Genomic DNA, 297 nt, shown 5'->3' with positions numbered 1-297 from the left:
GGACTGGGGCAGACATGGCTGTGGCAGCACACTTGTCCGTTTTCCCATTCTTGCCTATTCTGTAATATTCTTTGGACTCGGGCAGGCATGGCAGTGGCAGCATGCTTGTCCGTTTTCCCATTCTTGCCTATTCTGTAATGGTCTTTGGACTGGGGCAGACATGGCTGTGGTAGCACGCTTGTCCGTTTTCCCATTCTTGCCTATTCTGTAATATTCTTTGGACTCAGGCAGACATGGCTGTGGCAGCACGCTTGTCCGTTTTCCCATTCTTGCCTATTCTGTAATATTCTTTGGACT

This window comes from Trichechus manatus, unplaced genomic scaffold (assembly GCF_000243295.1).
Source record: "Trichechus manatus latirostris isolate Lorelei unplaced genomic scaffold, TriManLat1.0 scaffold00071, whole genome shotgun sequence".
Taxonomy (NCBI): Eukaryota; Metazoa; Chordata; class Mammalia; order Sirenia; family Trichechidae; genus Trichechus; species Trichechus manatus.
The sequence above is the reverse complement of the archived record's forward strand: the minus strand, read 5'-3'. Positions refer to the sequence as shown.